We start from the raw sequence: 15,332 nt of genomic DNA, 5'->3' as shown, positions 1-15,332 counted from the left end.
GTGATGAGCCCATCCCAAAAGTCCTTCCTGCCCTTTTGGCCCACGGGTGTCCCACCCCTCGGGCCCTCCAACCTACATTCCATCACTGAAAGAACTATAAAAAGGGGAAACAACCGCACTTCCACGGATTCCACTTTTTGGGTCCCCTTCTTCCTCCGGGAGAAGTCTTTTCTGCTGTCCATAATAAACTTCTAATTTCTACTCTGACCTTGCCTCGGCGTGCTTCTTTGGTGTTATTCTTCAACATGGGGGAGCAAGAACTCGTCACCGATCAACAGCGGTAACAGTTATAGGTCATATTTTCTGCCACTGTATGTGTCTAGTAATTTTCTTATTGAATGCTGGACATTGGAATGCTATAACGTTGAACCTGGAGTATGTTGTCTCAGTTTTGAGTGTTGAGCATTGCTTTATCGATCCAGGTATCAAGGCTCAACTTGATCCTGCTGAGGATCAAGTTGTTACAGGGGGTCAAGGGTGGCCCGAATGGCAGGCCAAGAGCAGGCCTAAGGATTGGCCTACGTGAGCTTCAGCTGAATGCTCAGAGTCTTCAGTGAGATGGCTAAACTGCGGCTGCCACAGATCCAGTGTCTTCCGTCTCTGTGGAACCTCAAGATCTCTCCAGCTTACAGTCCCTTGGTAGCTGTTCTCTGCCAGCCTGTGCAGAGTCTTGTGCACCGTGCAAGTTTTCATCTGGTCAAAGACTGAAGAGAACCCCCATGCGGCAACCTGCCTCTGAAGTCTGTCACTCCACCCACGAGACTCTGGCTGTGGGTTGGGATCTATTTCCTGGGTCGCCATTTAGAAAGTGTCACCGGCAGAAGTCAAGGGGGAAGGTGCAGCTTGCCTCATGTTTTTCCTTTGCTCAAGATTCACTGGTTGTATTTTTGTGAGTTTTTACAAGCACTGAGCCAAGCTCTTGGCACCTATTAGGTGCTTAGTAAGGTGTTTTGAAAGGAGGAGGGTGTGATGGATTTGGCTCCTTTAAGTCCTACTTCTGGAAATACCCACCCAGAGAATCAGTCTCCATCTCCTTCACCCACACCGAGCTTGTCCTCAAGGGTAACCAGTATCCCTTCAAAAGCTGGCAAGCAGTTTTTAGTTTTGTTTGGTTGTTGTTGTTGTTTTTTTTTTTTTCTTTCTTTTTCTTTTTGGTGCATTCTCGGGATTCGGTTTGTAAAGCTTTGAGCGTGTCGAGAATGATCAGTTAAGATGCACACAGTCCTCTGGGGGATTTGATACACTTTTTCCACATCAGCTGAATGCTCTCTGGAAGAATCATGGGTGAGGGGAGGGGCTGTGAACCACTTAGCATAAATCACCATTCAGAACGGATACCAGAAGCCCCTCACGCACGTAGATCTCCACGTTGCCAAGAAAAAAGCCTCTGAAAGCTTTCTGAAGTGGGAGAAGGAAGGCAGCTGTGGGGGAGGGGGTCCCCCCCCCGCCCCGCCCCGCCCCTCCCCGCCCCTCCCCTCCCCCAGGGGCAGGCTCCAGGCTGAGGATGTTCTTAGGAGGAGGAAACCCCCAGCGACCACCTCCTAGCTGCTGGCGTTCACCTCCAACGAGCATTCCGACTTATCTTCTGAGGCCCATTTTCTGGACCAGTGAGCAAAATGAAACGCGGGCCATTTTCTTTTGTTTTTGTCCTGACTGGGAAGAGCAGGTCTCCAAAGGAAGGATTACCTCAAGCCTGCTTTGGAGATTAGGATAGGATTTTTCACACTTTGCCATTATCTATTGACTGACTACTTCGTCTTTAACACACACACACACACACACACACACACACACACACACACACACACACATCAATCCCATCCTCCCTTCTGTGAAAGATGTGTCTTTTGGCTTTGTGGCCCAAAACACCGTTCTTTCTTTCTTTCTCTTCTTTCTCTTTTTTTTTTTTTTTTTTGGTATTGGGGATTGAACCCAGGGGTGCTTTACCATTGAACCCTATCTCCAGCCCTTTTTTATATTTTATTTAAAGACAGGGTCTCACTGAGTTGCTTACGGGCTCACTTTTGCTGAGGCTGGTTCTGAACTCCCGATCCTCCTGCCTCAGCCTCCCAAGCTGCTGGGATGACAGGTGGGCCCCACCGTGCCTGGCTCCCCATTCTTGTCTTACAGACCCTGAGAGGCGATTTGAGTTCAGAATCCCTAGAGTTTTTGCCCGTGGGACTCACTTTTAACAAAAATTGTCCTCTTCATCCACAAGCACTTTTCTCCTCAGGTTTGCATGTTGATTCAAAAGCTCTAGACAAACAAAGGATTGAAAAGACTAAATATGTGAGCGTTTTAATTTTCCTCTGGGGGGGGGGGAGACAACAAAGTTATGATTTTCTTCCAAGCAAACAAACTGTTTTCCATGTGTTTCCAAGAGAAAACTGCTTTTTTGTTACGTTCTCCATGTTCCATGGATGATTCCAGTGGGGAGATCCTAGGAAGCAGCACCTTTTCTTGTGTGGCCGGGGAAAATGTGTTTTTGGAATCATGGAAGAGTCTCTGGGCTCTAGTAATGGGGCTTGGGAGCCCACCCCAGCTCCGTGCCTGAAAGGGCGCCAGAGAACATGGGAGGAGCTGGGTTTGCCTTCCGCAAGCTCTGAGGGTGGCAGGGCTGGGGGTGGGGGAGGCAGTGAGGCCTGGCCTCCTGGTCTGAGAAGGTCTGGCTCTTACTCCCACCCCTGCTCTCAGAATACAGCCCCTGCCCCTCACCAGGGGATGGGAGTGGGGTCTGTGCACTCTGCAGAAGGTGGTCCAGAAACAACTTCTAGATCCTGGCTCCTGGGGCCCGTAGCCCCTGCTCTCAAGCCTTGGAGCGGAAGCTGCCTTGGAGAAGCCTGCTTCTTCTCTGCTCCAGCACGTGGAAGTGTCCCGGCTCAGGAATGACCTGGACCCTCCTTCGGGCTGTAAGGTTGCTCCTGGGGGTGTGAACACTATGCTGGGCCCCTGTCCACACCCCAGCACGGCTTTGCTCCCAGGGAGGCCCCCTTTCTGCAAGGCTGGGGTGGGCACCCACCTCCTGTGTACTTAGCTCGTTAGGATTCTTCACCCACTTATTGTGAATAGGTTCTGGGAGAGGAAAGGGCCTGGAAGGCACCGCGGGGAGTGAGGCCTCTTCCTGTCTCAGTGAGACTTCCTCTTTCTGCCTCTCTCCCCTCCTCCTTCCCCCGGGGAAGTCGTGAACCCTAACTATTTTCTGTTTTATTTCTGGACCTATTTTCAACTATGCTGAGAATTTGAATTTCCAGGAGGGATAATCCAGGAGGGTAATCAAAGAGACACAGAGAAGGCTCATTTGGGAAGCGACCTCCTTCCGTAACCTATGGAGGATCTATCCTGGTGGCATCGTGATTTTAGAATATGCCTACTTCCTCCTCTCCTGGAGTGAGGGTTGGCCTTAATGGCTGGCTTCCAGAGAACAGGCTGTTGCAGAAATGATGATGTTTTAATTTTGAGGTTGGGTCGTAAAAATCAAATATACTGTTGCTTCTGTGGCTCTTGCATCTTGCTCTGGGGGAAGCCAGCCACCCTGCTGTATGATGATTCTAGCGACCTACAGGGTCAGGAGCAGAGGCTTCCGGCCGGCAGACGAATGAGCAACTGTCCTGGGAACGGCTCCATTGGCCCATCAAGTCCCCAGATGACCGCAGCCCCAGCAAAACCTTGGCCACTGTCTCCTGAGACAGCCCGACACAGCCACGGGCCCAGCTCCTCCCAGACTCCTGGCCCTCAAGAATATGCAGGTGATAAATGTTTGCTTTAAACCACTAAGTCCTGAGGGTGATTTATTAGATAGCAGCAGATAATTAATATAATTTGTCTGCATGCTTGAATTTATGTAGGAAAAGAAGGAGAAAGCAGGGACCCCCGTAAGAAAAGAGGAAAGGCTCCCTCGTTCCAGAGAGGAGGGGAGAGCCCGTCTGCAACCAGAACAGTCATGTTCTGAACTGGAGGTTGGTGTCCCAAAATGCCTGAGTTTAATTCAATCCCAGATGAGTGACATTGGGAGGTGGAGCCTGGGGTGGGGAGGGGTTCGGGTTGTGCTAAGGTCCTAAGGGTGGAGTCCTCATGAATGAAATACTGTCCCTTCTCTCTCTCTCTCTCTCTCTCTCTCTCTCTCTCTCTCTCTCTCTCTCTCTCTCTCTTCACTTTTTGGTGCTGGCATGTTAAGCAGGTGATCTACTAGTGAGCTGGAGGATTAGGGTCCTTATAAGAGGATCCCCTACCCATACTCCTGGGCTCTCTTGTGAAGACACAAGGAGAAGCGGGCAGTCAGCAGCCTGGAAGAGAGTCCCCACCAGAACCAACCATGCTGGCACCCCAGTCGTGGACTCGCAGCCTTCTAGCAGGTAAGAAATAAGGTTCCATCATTTATAAGCCACCCAGTCTATGTGAGAGCAGCACCTACTTGGAGAGCAGTCACTTGTCTTGTCTCCTGGGAAACCGGACCAATCTTGGGTCCCACATGTCCAGCCTCCTCTTAACTCTCCTGTGGCTGTAAATGACTGTGAACCTAAGTTGGCACGTCATAGACCAGTCCTGTTTCTGCCTATGTGCTTAACGCTGCTCTATAGCGTCTGGCAGAGATTAACTCACTGAATCTTCATAACCGCCCTGTGAGATACTATTATTGTCCCTGCTTTACGGATGAGGAAACCGAGACACTGAGCAATTAGGTAACTTGCCAAGCAGGTTTTTCATGTTAGGAAAATGGCCGTGACACAAATGAAAGCTTATTATATAACATCATTTTAACAGCTGCTTTTAACATTGTTTCCTTTAATACATAACACAAACTTGCAAAGAATAGAGCAAAGTGTCCTCTTTTAAAGATAACCGAAGAAAGGCTCAGGGAGGTTAAGTGACTTGCCCACAGTAACACAGGAAGCAGCAGGCATGGTTCTAAGTCTAGGCCTGCTGCTCCCAAAGCCTTCTCTCCACAGGGCTCAGCCCCGTTCCCTGTTCCCACCAGCCTCTCCCTGCTCTCAGCTTCAGATGTGTGTTTGGTAAATCCAGAAAAATCTCCCAGGTGCTGGCCAGCTGCCTAAATGAGGAACAAGGTGACAGCCCCGAATTCACACGACCCCAGGTACTTCTTGGCAGCTGTTAACCTGCGTGAGTCTGTGTCACTGTGCTCTCCTGGTAGCGCTGGGTAAGAGAGTGAGTGACATGTGAGGAGCAGGCAGGAGACACAGGATGCAGGAGCCGCAGCTGGATGGCTTAGGGGCAGGAGTTCAGAAAATCCAGAGGCACCAGCCAAACCTCTGGGTTTGGCTCTGCTTCTTGGGATGCACGAGGAATTCAGAGATGGGCGAAAGATCTCTCCGATAGTCACAAGAGAAAGGGGCCCTTGTAGATAAGTCATGAAAACTCCAGGACAATTTGTGAAATGAAAAAAAAAAATTATATTGTGTCCCATGTCCTGCCAGTCCCTTCTGTGTGAGTGGAGAATCCTAATTGTTAACTGTCTCCTTTCCAAGTAAACCATGACTTAAATGAGCAGCCCACATGGCCGCCCAGTGAGCTATGAACACTTGGTTCTCCCTGCATTTCTCTGAGAAAGTGGCATGAGACTGTCTTTTGGTACTTGAGATGGTGAAGCTTTGCCATAATTCAAAGGAGCCGGGAGAGCCGTGCTGAGGGATCACCTGGAGAGCAGGTTAGGTTAGAAACACAGAGCAGTTTCACACCCAGCAATTCCGATTCATTGAGAGCTCCCCATGGAGCTGCACTGGTAAGCCATCTGTGGCACACTTACAGAAACTCTGGGTTAACAGTTTCTCCAGGCAAAGTCAAGAAAGCATCCCACATCCATCACCCCTGAAAATTATTACGATGGTGACCATAAGGAGTGGGTAGCGGTTGAAGTGTGTAGGACAGGGCTTCGAGGTGCTGGTTCTGGGGGTGTAGAGTCTGTGGAAACACACCATGTTGTGCACTAGGGGTGCCCCATGGATCTGCATTGGTAAGCCATCTGATAGGTTTTCTCTTTGTATATGATATTGCAATAAAAGTTTACCAAAACCAGTTCTTGGGGGATAGATAAATATAAATATAAAGGTTGATCTCAAAGGGGCATGAAGGAGTTTTAGGGCAGGATGGGACTGTCCTATATGTTGATCTTGGTAGTAGTTGCATAACTGTAAATGTTTGTCAAACAACTAACAAGATTAGCAACTTCTTGAGTAACATAACCAACTGACATGTTGGGAGAAGAAAAAACTAACTAAATCACTTCAGAAAATCAAATCCTAGTTACATATTGTAAAGCTACAGGTAAAAGAACTATGGAACTATTATACGCTAGTGAAGTTAAGTTGTTTTTCATAAAGGGCATGGGTGAGCAATTCTGAAATTATTTTTATGTGTATACTAGGTTCATGCAAATAAATAAATCTATTGAAGATAATGAAGCCAGCTTTTTCAATATCAAAGAAAGAAGATAAAAGATGATGGTAACGGAAGAATCAAAGGAGCCATGCAGTAAATTGGATTAGAGAATAAAGTATGAATTCATGACTTTTATTTTATTTATTTTTTCATGACTTTTATTTTATTTATTTTTCATGGTTTTTAATATAAATTCATCCAGAAGGCATAGGAGTAGAAATAAATGTATGTGTGTGTGTGTGTGTGTGTGTGTGTGTGTTGCACGTCTTCTCACACACTTCACATACTTCCTAGTTTTCCCTCTTTTTTAAAAAAAATTTATGTTGCTGAGGACTGAACCCAGTGCCTCACACATGCTAGGTGAGAGCTCTACCTCTGAGCCACAACGCCAGACCCCTAGTTTTCCTGCTCGAGAAGCTTAGAAACAATGATACCCAGTAACAATGAGCACCCTTAGTCCAAGATATTGGTTTCTATTACCTATCGTCCTATGATACAAACTGAGGATCCCTGGGAAAATGATTGACACCGAGTCCTGGAAAGGGGAAATACAAGATGAACCTGGAAAATCTTGGGAGATCAGAAAGTAAGAAAGTATCCGGAAAATGATAGCTGACGTTAATAGGGACCAACCTGACAGAGCAGCCAATGGTTAAATCTGGGGCAAGTTGAGCAACAAAATAAATATGAAAGAAGTAGGTTATAAACCATAGAATAAAATAAATACCCAAGGGTCTATATTGATATAATTGAATAAATAAGTGAGAATGAAAGGATAGTACTTCATCAGAGCAGAATTCCAACGAACACACTTGGGAATACAGTTATGGAAAATACCCACTAGACAACAATGGAGTAATAGTCACTGCAGGCAACAGTCAACAAGAGATGGTAAAGTTAGTGTGTGAAACTGTAATGAGAACTAGGATATTTGTATAGTCTCAGAGAATCTCCCTACAGGGCCCTTAATAGTTGCAAAGGTAAAAATAGTAACTTTGCTATAGAGAATTCTAGTACACACCACTTAATCAAAATATTGAAGTAATAATTTCAATATTATGTATATTCAGATATGATGAACTGAGAAGAGCAAAAATGTCACATCAGTGGTTTTCTTGTCAAAAACAAAAACCAAAAACAACCTCAATCTATTCATGGAAAAAAAACCCAGCAGTATCAAGTCCTGACAAGGACGTGGAACAACTAGAATTCTCACACATTGCTGGCGAGAATGTCAAATGGCATGGTCATTTGAAAAATGTTTTGGAAATTGTATATATAGTTAAACATGCACTTATCACTGACCTAGCAATTCCATACCTAGGTGTGTACCTGACATCCATGAATGCTTCTGTCTACACAAAAAAACTGTGTACCCACTTCTATGGCAGCTTAATTCATATTTTCCCTAAGCTGGAAATAATTCAAAAGCCCATCAACTGGTGAATGAATAAACAAATTGTGGTACGTCCATACAGTAGTAGACATCTTAGCAATTTAAAAAAACTACTGATGGAACATATGTTAAGTGAAATAAGTCAGACTCAAAGAAATCTATATTCTATGATTCTTTTTTTAAAAAAAGAGAGAGAATTTTAAAATTTATTTTTTAGTTTTTTTCGGCGGACACAACATCTTTGTTTTTGTTTGTAGTGCTGAGGATCGAACTCGGGCAGCACACATGCCAGGCGAACGCGCTACCGCTTGAGCCACATCTCCAGCCCAATATATTCTATGATTCTTTATGACAATTCTGGACAAAAAAAAAACAAAAAAAACCCCAAAAAACCTAGACGAATTAATAATAGGTAGTTGCCAAGGGGTAAGGCCAGGGAAGAGGTTGATCTTAAACGGGCATGAAGGAGTTTTAGGGCAGGATGGGACTGTATTATATGTTTATCTTGGTAGTAGTTGCATAACTGTAAATGTCAAAAATTCAGAACTGCGCACTAAAAAGGGTGAATGGTAGTGTATTGAAGTTGTAAATTTTACAACAAACACCTGACTTTAAAAAAAAAAAAAAAGACTCTAAGCCAGAACCTTGTGTTTCTAGTTACTAATGATGGAAGAGTGTTGATAATCTTGAGAAAACATCAGATAAACCCAAAATAAGGAGCATTCTACAAAATCACTATTCAAAAGTGTCAAAGTTATAAAAGACAAAGACTGAAGAACTGTCCCTAGTTAGAAGAGACCAAGGATACAAGACAATTTAAAGCAATGTGGGAATCTTAGATTGGATCCTGAACTGAAAAAAAGATATTAGTGGAAAATAACAAAATACGACTAAGGTCTGTGGATTAGTTAACAATATTGTGACAATATTAATTTTTTGGTTTCAATAATTGTATTGTGGTTATGTAATATGTAGCTATTAGAGGAAGCTGAGTGAAGGGTGTACAGAAATTCTCTGTATTACATTTGTAAGTTTAAAACTCTTTCAAATTTTCTATTTGTCAAGATCCTTTGATGATGTAAAAAGGCAATCATAGAGGGGGAGACAGTATTTTCAGTACCTATAACCAGCAAAAAAACTCATTCCTGTAAAATATAAAGAAATTTTACCAATTAATAAGATATTCATATGTGTTTGTGTGTATGTTAAATGGCATGTGCACATATGATATATATATGTCAAATGGTATGTGCACATATGATATATATATGTGTGTGTTTGTGTGTATGTGTGTGTGTGTGTGTGTGTGTGTTCAAGGTACTTTGCAGAAGAGTATATCTAAATGCCAATAAGCAAAAGACATATGCAATTTCATTAATCATCAGGAATATACAAAATAAAATCACCATGAGACGCTGCCACACACTTAACAGAAGTGGTGTAATTAAAAGAGAATAATACCAAGTGCTGTCAAGGATGTGGATTAATAGAGGACTTTCATATGCCTTTGGTGAAGTGTAAATTGGGACCATCTGCTGACAGTGATAAGCAATTCTGCTTCTTGGTCCATATAACTGGGGGGGAAACGCAGACATATATTCAACAAAAGACACAGACAGAAACGTGGTACCAGTGCCATGTGTAATCATTCCAGATGTGTATGAACCAAATGGTGACTGCTAAATTGTGACGATTTTATGAGATGAATAGTATGCCACTGTAACAGTAAAGAAGCCACCACCACACAGGACAACCCTATTGAATCAGACAGACACAATAACCTGCAAAGAGGAACAGGGCACCCAATAGCTTCGAAGCCAGAACAGAGCTTATCTTTAGGAAAAGGCAGGAAGTGACAGGGAGGGGGCATGAAGGACAATAATTACACAAACGTGTTCAGTTTCTGGAAATGCATTGAGCTGTGTATGTGAATCTGTACATATGATATTCTTACAAGAGAATTTACTTTTTTAAAATCTTCTGGAAGGTGGAGAATAGAAAAATAGAGGTATTTATATTAAAAATATTAAAAGTTCCTTTGTGTCCAACATTCCTCTATATGGGGGAAGAAAAATGCCTAGGGTAGCCTTTTAAACACAGATATGCTGCACAATCCAAGACTTATATATGCTGAAATAGTAGGAGCAGCATAACTAATACCAAAAGCAAGCAGACAGAAAATTAGAGAAGAAACTAACCATACAGTCTGGATATCTAAAAGCAAACAACAACAACAACAAAAAAATAGCTTCCAGTGAATCCAATTGGAGAAGTGAAAAATACATGCTTTACAGGATAATCAAACCCCCATGCCCGTGGTGATTTCGGGAATCTGCCTTCTCAGGGTGGAAGTCACGGGTTACTTTAAGGAGCAAGGATAAGGAACGAAAAAGCTACACTGCATAATGAAAAGGGCATCAGAATGAATAGAAGATAATTCCCTTGGACATGAAATGCAATCAAGTCAAGACCTATATTTTATCTCTGCTGGAGGCGGTCTTATTTGTTAGTAAAGTACTGGGATAATCAACCATTGTTCTCCCTGCCAAGACTGTCAAAACAAATACAAGCTTCTTTGCTCAGTGCTAAAAATGTCTAGGCCTTTGGAGAACAGCTGGGCAGAAAGCAATCTTGTTCAATTTCAGCACATTTTCCCCCAAGTATTAGGCTGTCCGAACGCAGCCCACATCAAAGCATCCCAGGCACCCACTGCAGGGACAGACCTGTCACGAGAACACATCTTATCAAACTCAAGCAAGCAGAACGCACAATGAAACCACTTTAAACTTGTCCAACTCCCTGTTGAGAGGGGTGAGGACTTTGAAGCATAAAAAAGCTGCTCTAAACAGATCATTCCTTAGAGGTGCTTCTTATGAATATTTAAAAAAAAATAATGTTGTTGTGCTTGCAAAATGCTATATATTGATAAGCCTCCGGGGGCTTTAGAAGTGATTTGTGATCTCTTGGTTACCCATATCAATGGTGCCAAAGGGACATCTTCTCTTAAGCATTTGCAGGATTATTCTCCTGTTATTAAGTCGACTCTCATTAAAGCATGTCTTACTTGTGCCTTCATGACTTGTATTAATTAGGAGGTGTGTCAGTTATGATGTCTGGGGATGCAAGTAGCTAAAAGTTAATAATCAGCTCAACCGCCTTGAACAATAAGAACATTTCTTTCAATCAACTAGCAAGAATCCTGGAGGTAAAGCAGTCTGAGGTGGGTCAGCCCCCTAAGTCGATCAAATGATGCTGTTGGGGACTTAAGGTCTGTGATCTTTCTGCTCTTGATCCTCATGCTAAGGCTCCTCGTGGTCATAAGACTGGCATCGTACCCATGCACAAGTGTCTAGAAGGAAGGAAAGTGATCCTGTGGGTTTCTTTTCATCTGGGAGAAAAACATTTTGCCCAAGGATTCTCAACAAATTCCCCATCATATTTTATTGGCCAGGATTGTCACACACCTGTCTAAACCAATCACTAGAAAGGCAAATGGGGTCACAATGCAGCCATCAGACTCAATGATTTCGAAACACAGGGTTGGGATCCCCTGCTATGACAGGAAGGAGCAAGATACCCAAGTAAATGTGGAGTCCTGACAACTAGGAAGGGGAACAGGCGTCTGGGTGGGCAATCTTCTCTGTATCGGCTACAATGAGGATGCAGGGGAAAATAAGTTTGGGTTAATTGAAATTTTGGCTTAACTGTGGGATATGTGAAATTTCTTTTAGATTGTTCCCGTGGCTATTGAAAACGACTCCCAAATGTATTAACTCACTTTCTTTCCTTCTGTGTAAAGTGGAATGATCCCTCTGGTGTGTCTGTCTAAGGCTGCCTCCTTTCCCCCATCCTTCAAAATCTCTTCTTTTATCTGCATCTGCAGGACCCCAGGAGAAAGCCTCCTGCAGCCATCTTTGTACAACGGGATCCTGTCCCCCTGGCCGAAGCTGATTGGAGGTGAGGTGGGTGGTGTACCTAAAGGGTTCTCATCTCTTCTGAAGAGTTTGGAAAGGGAGCAACAGGCTCTTCAAGTGATTGGGCCTGTAACGCCACCTCTAGAATTGTGGGACAGTTGTTTTCTGTCATTTAAGAAGTGAAGAAAAAGCTGGTGTTTGGGAAAGTAAAAAATGAAATAGATACACAGAAAGAAGTAGACACGAGTTTTGGCTCCATAAGACACATTGATATGTCCCCTCACACCACACACACACACACACACACACACACACACACACAGCAGCTTGAGGTAGTTTATATAACCAGCAACAAGAGTCCCAACCGACACATGAGAACACAGTGTCCCTTTTCAGTCACGACTGAGGATCTTGTGGAATGTTAGGGTCTCCGTGAAGAACCCGTAGTTCTCATTATTCAGAACACTGTGTGGAAAACCAAAAAGTCAGACCTGTCATAAGTTTATTCCAGAACCTGCTCTGAGAATTGCCTTTGTTCACTTTCAGCCTTCACCATTGGTTCAGTTTCGATGCTTCAACTCTTTCCCCTAAGAAGCACTCAGCAAAGCATGCACAGGGCCCACAAATGACTGTGGTCTGTGTGTGTGTGAGTGTTGTGTTGCATCTGGGAAGGGTAGGTGATGGGACCCACATACATTGAGTTCCAACTGTTTCCCTTTCCTGGATGGTTTACTTTAATCCCCACCACATACTGGTACTCGTGATAAAAACCATTTTATCGTTGAAGACGCTGCATCTCAGAAAAGCACATTGATTTTGTTAAGGTCACGTGGCTGAATCCCAGGTTCAGTTCTCCCAGGTCCGTGGAGAACCAAATTTGATGCTATTTTCACTCTTCCCTGTTATTACACAGGGGGAAAAAATGCCTTGACCGGATGTCCTGTTACGTAGATTCTGGTTCACTGACATCCAACTCATACTGGAGATTCTCGACCTTGAGGGAAAGAATCAGGGGCAGAGAGATCTCCCAGCTCCAGACATACTAGGAACATTTCTGCATATTCTAAATAAAACATTGCTATATCCAGTAGGAACTAGGATAGCAATTTTTAGCACCTTATTTATAAAGGTGGGAAAAACAAAAGCAAAGAAAGTAAATGAGGAACACAAGATCTTCAGACAGACCCAGGAGCCCAGTGTGGCCTTCTGGCTCTGCCTGTCTCGGTAGGAGAACATTCTGGAGCAGTTGATTTTGCTTGACTAATTAAAGGTGATTGGCGTTTTGGAGTTGGCATGGCTTTTGCCTCCCCTCAACCCCCATCTTTCACATCCTTGGACACCATACTGTCTGTAGGTTGTCAGTTAGCAAGTAAGTCTAGAGAAGAACTGGTGTTGGCTGAAGTCAGCCCGGACAGAATGAGATCAGGGAGATCCAGGCAAAACCTTGGACCTCAATGTGGTTTGAACCTAGTAAAAAAATCATGCAAGTGCTTAAATCAGACTCTGCAAATGCCTCAAAATGGACACAGCTGTGCAGCATAAAGCTCCCGTCTGGAATAAGCAAATCGGAACCAGACTTTTCTGATGCTCTCAACTCTTCTTTATCTATTGAATGTTTTTGTTTTATTTAGATTTTTTTAAAGCCCTCACCTTGATTTGTTGATCACAAAGGAATGTTGCCTGCTTATTTTAATGCATTCCAACATTACCAAGGTAAAATGCAGAAAGGGAACATTTGGAGTTGAGTCTGAAATACCGTCAGTAGCCCTTCCTGTAAAACTTGCCAATGTCAAGGCTATGTTAAAGAATGTAAGCTACAGGAAAACTCCAATTAGTCAAAATGTCCAGGGAATGGGAGATTCCAGGTTATTTCAGAGAAAACCTTTTTCACATCAACTCTTGACGTTGGAAATCTTACCGAAAAGTATGAGTTGGGTTTCCTGTCTTTAAGAAGCACAGTTTATTCCAAAAGTAATTTAATGTTCGTCTGACAGTTGAGGGTCAGGCTGTATCACGGGTTAAGCATTCTGGACCCCAATTCCCATTGTCCAGAAAAAAAAAACCAAAACTAAACAGGAGATTGGGGAGACTTTGAACGCCACCCTCGGACATGTTTTTGATGTCCCTGAAATGAGCCTTTTCCTTTTGTATTTTGCTCCTTTCTCCTTGTATAGAGGGGGGAGAAAAACATCTGCGAGACTTGGTGCCTTGCCTGCATAAATTCCAGCTAAATCAAGATTTTCCCATACTTACAGTTTTGTAGAAATGCTTTGGCCCTCAGCAGTTGGAAGCCATCCTTCTTACGGCCTGTGCAGGAGAACTGGGAGAAGTGAGCACCTCCCTCAGCCACCTGCTACCGTCCCCACCACCACTGGAGAGCAGATCAGCAGAATTTGATCATTTCTTCCCAGATCAGTTGTCACTGTCTGCGCCCGGCTCCTCAGCATCCATGACGTTTCTTTGTTGTAGGAAGCTCTGCTGTGCACTGTGGACCCACAGCATCTCAGCCCCCACTGTTTGGAGGCCAGCAGCACTCGCTCACCTCCTTAACCATGACCACCCAAAATGTCTCCCGATACTTCCAGATGTCTTCCAAGGGACAGAGTTGCCCCCAGTTGAGAATTACTGGTCTAGACACAGGTTCAGTTATTTCTCTTTTATTTTCCCTCCCCCTGTCATCAAGATTATATGTTTTCTTGACCTTGGCAAATAATTTCATAACATATTTCCTGCTCTATTTCATGGAAGAACAAAAATAATTCTCTGATGAAAGTCATATTTTGACTTGAATTGCATGAGGCAGGCCTTGTTATAACACAACCACAGGTTCCGCGTTGTTTTTGGAAGGCAGTAAATTTGTTTTCTGCTTCGATCCTGATTTTGATTTTTAAGTACTGAATTTTCATACTCCACTCAGTTCCCCTGGAGGTCATTGTCATTATGGACATCAAATCGATGTCTCAGGCACAGTCTCTCATGTCGTACCGTCTCTCTCAATTTCATTTTTGCATCTGTCTCGAAATTATTTTTGCTGCTGCGGCTAATGTTTGATGTTTTTTCACTCACTGTTCTTTAAAGCCCATTTATCCCCTTTTTCCAGTGAGTTCAGTTTAAATCTTATGTCTTGTACAATATTTTGTGTATTTACAAAAATCTGTTAAATGTTTTAAATTCAGGTAGTAAGTTATAGATGCCTGTTTGCAAGCCAATGGTAATATTCCTGCCATAGAACGGGGTAATAGTTGAAATTGTTTTGGAGAAGCAGATTTTGTGATTAGGAAAAGTTACCCATATATGTTGATTGTCCAATGTCAAACAATTTAATTCTGCTACAGTTTGGATTTGGAATGTTCCCCAAAGGCCCGTAGATTGAAGGCTTGGTTGTCAGTGTGGTACTCTTGGAAGGTGGTGGGAATTTTAAGAAGTGGGGTCACTGGGATTGTGCTCTTGAAGGGAATTGCAGGGCCCCAGTTCCCGTTTCTCCCTCTCTTCTACTTCCCAGTCACCAAGAGGGGAGTGATGTTCTGCCCTCTGTATTCCCTCCATGATTTCTGCCTCCCCACAGGCCCCAAACAATGGGACCAACTGACCAAGGGTTGAGACCTCCAAAACTAGGACCCAAAATAAAC

General features: G+C 43.7%; 1 protein-coding gene across 1 annotated transcript in view; it reads left to right on the top strand.

The window, feature by feature from the left end:
- Window positions 1-2,733: 2,733 nt before the first annotated feature.
- Ldlrad3 (low density lipoprotein receptor class A domain containing 3) overlaps window positions 2,734-15,332 on the top strand; it is a 253,725-nt gene continuing 241,126 nt past the window's right edge. The window contains exons 1-6 of the mRNA XM_078046224.1: window positions 2,734-3,746; window positions 3,846-3,956; window positions 4,178-4,352; window positions 4,947-5,092; window positions 6,380-6,508; window positions 11,673-11,746. The gene's annotated coding sequence lies outside the window, so the exon portion shown is untranslated. The remainder of the gene's footprint in view (window positions 3,747-3,845; window positions 3,957-4,177; window positions 4,353-4,946; window positions 5,093-6,379; window positions 6,509-11,672; window positions 11,747-15,332) is intronic.

This window comes from Ictidomys tridecemlineatus, chromosome 4 (assembly GCF_052094955.1).
Source record: "Ictidomys tridecemlineatus isolate mIctTri1 chromosome 4, mIctTri1.hap1, whole genome shotgun sequence".
NCBI lineage: Eukaryota > Metazoa > Chordata > Mammalia > Rodentia > Sciuridae > Ictidomys > Ictidomys tridecemlineatus.
The sequence above is the reverse complement of the archived record's forward strand: the minus strand, read 5'-3'. Positions and strand labels throughout refer to the sequence as shown.